Here is an 8,151-nt window from a genome sequence, read left to right as displayed (position 1 = left end):
TGCTGTTGACATACATGATGTTTTGAAAAGTAATTGACTTTCCAGTAATTTCAAACATACAACCTTACATACATAAAAACAAGTCTTGTACCTTGATTAAATATACTCCTAAATATTGATGTTGACATTATTAAAAATGGAATTGTTCTCATAAATTCTTTTTCAGATTATTTTTTGCCAGCGTATGCATATAAGATAGATTTTCATGAATTGATATTTTGTTCTGTAACTTTGATTAATTAGTTGATTAGCTCAAATAATTTCTTTGCTGATTATAGGTAGTTTTATATATAAGATGATGTGACCTATGTTCTGTGAAGAGACAGGGTTTTAATTTTTCCATTCACCCATGGATGCCTTTTATTTCTTTCCTCAAGATTCTGGGTAGAACTTCCAGTACACTATTGAGTAATGGTGATGAAGGCCAGCTTCCTGGCCTTGTTCCTGATTTCAGGAGTAAATCTTTCAGTCTTCAACATTGAGCATGATGTTTGCTGTGGCTTTTGGTACTACTCTTTTCCATATTGAACAAATTTCCTTTTATTCCTGCTTTCTTGAGTGTTTTTCATGAAATAACACTGGATTTTCATTGTAGATGTTTTGCATTAATTGATATGATTATGTGTTTTTACTTCACACCATTATTGTGGTTGAATACATTGCTTACTTTTAATATGTTGAGCAACCTGAAATTTCTGGTGTAGAGATACTTGCTTATGGCATTATCCATTTAAAGTTCTGTTGGTTTCATGTTGCTATTATTTTGTGATAGATTTTTACATTCATATTTATAAGTTATACTGGGGTAGTTTTCTTGTTTTTTTCCTTTCTTTTTAAAATCTTTTTTAAAATAGTGGTTTTATTTCATTTTAATTATTTATTTATTTTGGCCCCATCCCATGGCTTGTGGGATCTTAATTCCCCAGTCAGGGATCGAACCCGAGCCCTTGGCAGTGAAAGCACAGAGTCCTAACCACTGGGCCACCAGAGAATTCCCCAGTTTTCTTTTCCAAGATGTATTTGTATAATCTGACTAGACTTGGCATGGTGTAAGTGGTTTGGAGGGTTAGCATTAGGGCTGGGGCTGGTGTGAGGGTTGGGGCTGTGTATGGTTTTTGGTTGCTGTTATGGTTTAAGTTTTATGGTTAATGAGTTATTTATGGGTATGGTTAATGAATCTATTTTATGGTTTGGTTATGGTTATGGTTTTGCTTATTGGTTAAGGTTTATGGTTTTGGTCTCAGGGTGTTAGGGTTCTGTGTTAGAGTGGGTGTTAGGGTATGGGTTAGAATTGGGGTACAGGTAGGATACGGGTAGAGCATGGGTTAGGGTAAGGTACAGGTTTAGGGTACGGGTTAGGCTAAGGTTAGGTCAGGGCTTAGGGTCAGGATCAGAGTTTAGGGTTAGGGTCCATGTCAGGATTCGCGTCAAGGTTGAGCGAGGCCATTGTTTTCTGCTCCTCCAGTGCTGGATTCTCATTGATAGATGAATGAAATGTCTGCTCTGGTCACCCAGTGTTTCAAATTGAGCTCAGCCTTAGTCAAGGGTTCTTAGGGCCTCAGAGGTCATGCAGGGTTTCCCTCCACCCTCCCTCCTGGGAAGGGTGATGCAGGCCCCACTCTGTCTGGGCAGCCCCAGGTCCAGCATGGCCCTGACATGCAGGATACTAAGTAGACGTGATGTAAGACTTGGTGCATCAGTCTGCCAGCCCCCAGGTGCTGCCTTTTTTTTCCCTTAATTAATTAATTAATTAATTAATTTTTGGCTGTGTTGGGTCTGCATTGCTGCACGGAGGCTTTCTGTAGTTGCGGCGAGTGGGGGCTTCTCATTGCGGTGGCTTCTCTTGTTGCAGAGTACAGGCTGTAAGCGCGTGGGCTTCAGCAGTTGTGGCTCGCGGGTTCTAGAGCGCAGGCTCAGTAGTTGTGGTGCACGGGCTTAGTTGCTCCACAGCATGTGGGATCTTCCCGGACCAGGGCTCGAACCCGTGTCCCCTGCAGTAGCAGGCAGATTCTCAACCACTGCGCCACCAGGGAAGCCCCTTGAATAGTTTTGTATTTAAAATTTGTCCGTGGGGACAATGCAGGGGACACGGGCTCGAGCCCTGGTCCGGGAAGATCCCACATGCCACAGAGCAACCAAACCTGCGCGGCACAGCTACTGAAGCCTGCGCGCCTAGAGCCCGTGCTCCGCAACATGAGAAGCCACAGCAATGAGGAGCCTGTGCACCACAACGAAGAGTAGCCCCGCTCGACGCAACTAGAGAAAGCCCATATGCAGCAACGAAGACCCAACGCAGCCAAAAATGAATTAGAAACGAAAATAAAATTTGCCTCTGAATAACTTTGAGTGAATTTGGTATAAGTTGTAAAGTTTGCATCTACATTCACTTCATTCCAAATGGTTTCCAATTACTTGTTCCTTAACTACTTTTAGAAAACTTTTGGGATAGAGACTGCATTTTAGTTTGAATTTCCAGTTTAATGGATTCAGCAGTCCTGTCAGTAGGGCACGCTGCCTCCAGTGACCTGTGAGGGAGGCGCGGCCTGCACTTCCTGCACTGACCACAGGGTGGCGCCGAGTTCGCCTCTCTGACCCACAGCGCATGCTCGTTCCCTGCGAACTCCATTGTGAGGGCAGCTGAGAGGAGTTGAGCCTCGTCAGGCGCGGGGGCGGGGGCCTTCGGGTAGGAGGCCCGGCTCAGCGTCTCTGCTGAGAGGAGCTCGGTCTCCCGTCTCCTTAGGACTCGCTGGGGTTTTGGCTTCAGGACAAAGTGGGGCTGCGTCCACGCTGACTAGGGAACTAGGTTTCCTGAGGACCCAGGTGATGCCTGAGGAAAAGGTGAAGAGACGGTGAGGAAAAGTGGGGAGAAGCTTCCTGTGGGCGACTGACCGTTGAGGGGGTCCGTCTTCGTGTGAGCGAGGGAGGGCTTGGCGTGGAAAGCTGGGTGTTTGGTCAGGTTTGTGTGCAGGGTAGCCAGCGTGAGTTATGGGGCGTCCAGTTTTCCCAGCACCATTTGTCGTGGGGAGTGTCGTGCTCCTTGGTGTGTCCTTGGTCCCTGTGTCCTAAATTCACCGACCCCGTCCGTGTGGGTTGAATTCTGGTCTCTCTGTCCTGTTCCTCTGGCCCCTGTGCCCGTTTTGAGCCAGTTCCACACTGTTTTGGTGACTGTAGCTTCTCAGCAGAGTGTGACGTCAGGGAGGGAGTTGCCTCCAGCCCGTTCTCTTTTTTCAGGGTTTCTTTGGCTATTTGGGGTCCTTTGTGGTTCCCCACAGATATTAGGAGGATTTGCTCTGTTTTGGGGGAAAATACCATGGAATTTTGGGAGGGATTGCATTCACTGTGTCCACTGCTTTGGGTAGCATGGATGTTTTAACAATATTAATTGTTCCATTCCATGGGAACAGGATATCTTTCCATTTATTGGTGTGTTTTTCAATGTCTTCATCAATGTCTTAAAGTTTTCAGTGTGCAGGTCTTTTACCTCCTTGGTTGACTTTATTCCCAGGTATTTTGTTCTTTTTGATGCAGTTGTAAATAGGGTTGCTTTCTTTCTCTTTCTGATGGTTCATTATTAGTGTTTAGAAATGCAACTGATTTCTGTGTATTGATTTTGCAACTTTACTGAATTTATTTATTAGTTCTAATAGTTTTTTTGTGGAATGAAGTGGAAAATTGGAATTCAAAAATCCCACTGTTTCTACCATATCCAGGTCGTCCACAACACGGAGGACAGCGGCTCCTAATATAACCTTCCCACCGTGCCTGTAAATGACATGTGGACTTTGGGTGAACTGGATCTGGGTAAGGCTTGGCTTCTATATGGAAGTTTGATGTTTTCTCTGCTTTTCTGGCATGCTGTTGACATACATGATGTTTTGAAAAGTAATTGACTTTCCAGTAATTTCAAACATACAACTTTACATACATAAAAACAGTCTTGTACGTTGATTAAATATACTCCTAAATATTGATGTTGACATTATTAAAAATGGAATTGTTCTCATAAATTCTTTTTCAGATTATTTTTTGCCAGCGTATGCATATAAGATAGATTTTCATGAATTGATATTTTGTTCTGTAACTTTGATTAATTAGTTGATTAGCTCAAATAATTTCTTTGCTGATTATAGGTAGTTTTATATATAAGATGATGTGACCTATGTTCTGTGAAGAGACAGGGTTTTAATTTTTCCATTCACCCATGGATGCCTTTTATTTCTTTCCTCAAGATTCTGGGTAGAACTTCCAGTACACTATTGAGTAATGGTGATGAAGGCCAGCTTCCTGGCCTTGTTCCTGATTTCAGGAGTAAATCTTTCAGTCTTCAACATTGAGCATGATGTTTGCTGTGGCTTTTGGTACTACTCTTTTCCATATTGAACAAATTTCCTTTTATTCCTGCTTTCTTGAGTGTTTTTCATGAAATAACACTGGATTTTCATTGTAGATGTTTTGCATTAATTGATATGATTATGTGTTTTTACTTCACACCATTATTGTGGTTGAATACATTGCTTACTTTTAATATGTTGAGCAACCTGAAATTTCTGGTGTAGAGATACTTGCTTATGGCATTATCCATTTAAAGTTCTGTTGGTTTCATGTTGCTATTATTTTGTGATAGATTTTTACATTCATATTTATAAGTTATACTGGGGTAGTTTTCTTGTTTTTTTCCTTTCTTTTTAAAATCTTTTTTAAAATAGTGGTTTTATTTCATTTTAATTATTTATTTATTTTGGCCCCATCCCATGGCTTGTGGGATCTTAGTTCCCCAGTCAGGGATCGAACCCGAGCCCTTGGCAGTGAAAGCACAGAGTCCTAACCACTGGGCCACCAGAGAATTCCCCAGTTTTCTTTTCCAAGATGTATTTGTATAATCTGACTAGACTTGGCATGGTGTAAGTGGTTTGGAGGGTTAGCATTAGGGCTGGGGCTGGTGTGAGGGTTGGGGCTGTGTATGGTTTACGGTTGCTGTTATGGTTTAAGTTTTATGGTTAATGAGTTATTTATGGGTATGGTTAATGAATCTATTTTATGGTTTGGTTATGGTTATGGTTTTGCTTATTGGTTAAGGTTTATGGTTTTGGTCTCAGGGTGTTAGGGTTCTGTGTTAGAGTGGGTGTTAGGGTTCTGTGTTAGAGTGGGTGTTAGGGTATGGGTTAGAATTGGGGTACAGGTAGGATACGGGTAGAGCATGGGTTAGGGTAAGGTACAGGTTTAGGGTACGGGTTAGGCTAAGGTTAGGTCAGGGCTTAGGGTCAGGATCAGAGTTTAGGGTTAGGGTCCATGTCAGGATTCGCGTCAAGGTTGAGCGAGGCCATTGTTTTCTGCTCCTCCAGTGCTGGATTCTCATTGATAGATGAATGAAATGTCTGCTCTGGTCACCCAGTGTTTCAAATTGAGCTCAGCCTTAGTCAAGGGTTCTTAGGGCCTCAGAGGTCATGCAGGGTTTCCCTCCACCCTCCCTCCTGGGAAGGGTGATGCAGGCCCCACTCTGTCTGGGCAGCCCCAGGTCCAGCATGGCCCTGACATGCAGGATACTAAGTAGACGTGATGTAAGACTTGGTGCATCAGTCTGCCAGCCCCCAGGTGCTGCCTTTTTTTTCCCTTAATTAATTAATTAATTAATTAATTAATTTTTGGCTGTGTTGGGTCTGCATTGCTGCACGGAGGCTTTCTGTAGTTGCGGCGAGTGGGGGCTTCTCATTGCGGTGGCTTCTCTTGTTGCAGAGTACAGGCTGTAAGCGCGTGGGCTTCAGCAGTTGTGGCTCGCGGGTTCTAGAGCGCAGGCTCAGTAGTTGTGGTGCACGGGCTTAGTTGCTCCACAGCATGTGGGATCTTCCCGGACCAGGGCTCGAACCCGTGTCCCCTGCAGTAGCAGGCAGATTCTCAACCACTGCGCCACCAGGGAAGCCCCTTGAATAGTTTTGTATTTAAAATTTGTCCGTGGGGACAATGCAGGGGACACGGGCTCGAGCCCTGGTCCGGGAAGATCCCACATGCCACAGAGCAACCAAACCTGCGCGGCACAGCTACTGAAGCCTGCGCGCCTAGAGCCCGTGCTCCGCAACATGAGAAGCCACAGCAATGAGGAGCCTGTGCACCACAACGAAGAGTAGCCCCGCTCGACGCAACTAGAGAAAGCCCATATGCAGCAACGAAGACCCAACGCAGCCAAAAATGAATTAGAAACGAAAATAAAATTTGCCTCTGAATAACTTTGAGTGAATTTGGTATAAGTTGTAAAGTTTGCATCTACATTCACTTCATTCCAAATGGTTTCCAATTACTTGTTCCTTAACTACTTTTAGAAAACTTTTGGGATAGAGACTGCATTTTAGTTTGAATTTCCAGTTTAATGGATTCAGCAGTCCTGTCAGTAGGGCACGCTGCCTCCAGTGACCTGTGAGGGAGGCGCGGCCTGCACTTCCTGCACTGACCACAGGGTGGCGCCGAGTTCGCCTCTCTGACCCACAGCGCATGCTCGTTCCCTGCGAACTCCATTGTGAGGGCAGCTGAGAGGAGTTGAGCCTCGTCAGGCGCGGGGGCGGGGGCCTTCGGGTAGGAGGCCCGGCTCAGCGTCTCTGCTGAGAGGAGCTCGGTCTCCCGTCTCCTTAGGACTCGCTGGGGTTTTGGCTTCAGGACAAAGTGGGGCTGCGTCCACGCTGACTAGGGAACTAGGTTTCCTGAGGACCCAGGTGATGCCTGAGGAAAAGGTGAAGAGACGGTGAGGAAAAGTGGGGAGAAGCTTCCTGTGGGCGACTGACCGTTGAGGGGGTCCGTCTTCGTGTGAGCGAGGGAGGGCTTGGCGTGGAAAGCTGGGTGTTTGGTCAGGTTTGTGTGCAGGGTAGCCAGCGTGAGTTATGGGGCGTCCAGTTTTCCCAGCACCATTTGTCGTGGGGAGTGTCGTGCTCCTTGGTGTGTCCTTGGTCCCTGTGTCCTAAATTCACCGACCCCGTCCGTGTGGGTTGAATTCTGGTCTCTCTGTCCTGTTCCTCTGGCCCCTGTGCCCGTTTTGAGCCAGTTCCACACTGTTTTGGTGACTGTAGCTTCTCAGCAGAGTGTGACGTCAGGGAGGGAGTTGCCTCCAGCCCGTTCTCTTTTTTCAGGGTTTCTTTGGCTATTTGGGGTCCTTTGTGGTTCCCCACAGATATTAGGAGGATTTGCTCTGTTTTGGGGGAAAATACCATGGAATTTTGGGAGGGATTGCATTCACTGTGTCCACTGCTTTGGGTAGCATGGATGTTTTAACAATATTAATTGTTCCATTCCATGGGAACAGGATATCTTTCCATTTATTGGTGTGTTTTTCAATGTCTTCATCAATGTCTTAAAGTTTTCAGTGTGCAGGTCTTTTACCTCCTTGGTTGACTTTATTCCCAGGTATTTTGTTCTTTTTGATGCAGTTGTAAATAGGGTTGCTTTCTTTCTCTTTCTGATGGTTCATTATTAGTGTTTAGAAATGCAACTGATTTCTGTGTATTGATTTTGCAACTTTACTGAATTTATTTATTAGTTCTAATAGTTTTTTTGTGGAATGAAGTGGAAAATTGGAATTCAAAAATCCCACTGTTTCTACCATATCCAGGTCGTCCACAACACGGAGGACAGCGGCTCCTAATATAACCTTCCCACCGTGCCTGTAAATGACATGTGGACTTTGGGTGAACTGGATCTGGGTAAGGCTTGGCTTCTATATGGAAGTTTGATGTTTTCTCTGCTTTTCTGGCATGCTGTTGACATACATGATGTTTTGAAAAGTAATTGACTTTCCAGTAATTTCAAACATACAACTTTACATACATAAAAACAGTCTTGTACGTTGATTAAATATACTCCTAAATATTGATGTTGACATTATTAAAAATGGAATTGTTCTCATAAATTCTTTTTCAGATTATTTTTTGCCAGCGTATGCATATAAGATAGATTTTCATGAATTGATATTTTGTTCTGTAACTTTGATTAATTAGTTGATTAGCTCAAATAATTTCTTTGCTGATTATAGGTAGTTTTATATATAAGATGATGTGACCTATGTTCTGTGAAGAGACAGGGTTTTAATTTTTCCATTCACCCATGGATGCCTTTTATTTCTTTCCTCAAGATTCTGGGTAGAACTTCCAGTACACTATTGAGTAATGGTGA

Source organism: Balaenoptera acutorostrata, chromosome 16, assembly GCF_949987535.1.
Source record: "Balaenoptera acutorostrata chromosome 16, mBalAcu1.1, whole genome shotgun sequence".
NCBI lineage: Eukaryota > Metazoa > Chordata > Mammalia > Artiodactyla > Balaenopteridae > Balaenoptera > Balaenoptera acutorostrata.
The sequence above is the reverse complement of the archived record's forward strand: the minus strand, read 5'-3'. Positions refer to the sequence as shown.